The sequence below is a fragment of the Sinocyclocheilus anshuiensis genome, unplaced genomic scaffold, assembly GCF_001515605.1.
Source record: "Sinocyclocheilus anshuiensis isolate Anshui unplaced genomic scaffold, SAMN03320099.WGS_v1.1 scaffold990, whole genome shotgun sequence".
Lineage (NCBI taxonomy): Eukaryota > Metazoa > Chordata > Actinopteri > Cypriniformes > Cyprinidae > Sinocyclocheilus > Sinocyclocheilus anshuiensis.
The window spans coordinates 1,207,552-1,208,582 of record NW_015539926.1 but is presented as its reverse complement, the minus strand read 5'-3'; the positions used below and the strand labels follow the sequence as shown (position 1 = coordinate 1,208,582).

Sequence of the window (1,031 nt, the reverse complement as noted above, 5' to 3'; positions counted from 1 at the left end):
ATATATATAATGTCACATATCAACCACACATTGAAAAAAATTCATAAATTATCAATCATTAATTCATATATATTATGCATTTTTGGAAGTCCTAAAAAAAAAATAAAAAAACAGTGAACAGTGAAACGGAGTTGTTAAAATATATTTCCATTTGTAATATATACCACAAAATGATGTTACACTATTTATTTATTTACCTTTTACATCTGGACAGTCTTATCACCTGGCAATTTTTTTTTACTTTATGCCAAAAATAAATTCAAAATTCATTTTAATTCAGAAATGAAAAAGATGCTCATCACAGAAGTTGAGCCTCATATTTCATTGACCCATATCATGTCTAAACCTAATAGTGTTAAAGACTTTATTCAATGGCTCACTTTGTGGCAGCGTTTACGTCTGTTGGGGTCTTCCTAAAAAAATGGCAGCGGGCCATTCTGACAGGCTGAGCAGGTTAGAGAGCCACAGTGCCTGCTCAGTGACACGAGGAGACCCGAGCTGCTCGGCCAACGACCCCGACCAACAAACACCATCTGCCTCTCATCCCATCACCCACTCACCATCACGACTCACTCCTCTCTCTTCTTCGGTCTCTCACTGTCCCTCTCAAGGGAGAGATATAAACTGTCCAGCGTTTTCCACCTCACAGGACCCCACTGACCTGTGACTGTCATGTCAAACCAGCTGCTGCTGTGGTAACATCAAGCCAGAAGTGTGCTGGAGATGATCACACCAGGACAACAGCGGCTCGGCCTAATGTATATAAATCTATGATGTGCATCAGCGGCTTCAGTGAAGATCACTCACAGTACACTCAAATGGACACAGTACACAGCTGCTCTCTGCCATCCTGCAGTGTCTCTTTCTTGTCATTTAGTGAGCTTAGCTTTATCTAAAGAGACTAAAGGTACAGTCACATTTACAGCTGTGCAGCGATTTCAACAGAAATCCTTGCAAACCCTCAGGTCATCCAAGATGTAGATGAGTTTGTTTCTTCATCAGAACAGATTTGGAGAAATTTAGCATTACAT

General features: G+C 40.2%; 1 protein-coding gene across 1 annotated transcript in view; it reads right to left on the bottom strand.

Annotated features, from left to right (window-relative positions):
* The window catches only part of LOC107686721 (contactin-associated protein-like 2), a 401,917-nt gene that overhangs the window by 115,699 nt on the left and 285,187 nt on the right, over positions 1-1,031 (bottom strand). The gene's annotated exons all lie outside the window — the stretch shown is intronic.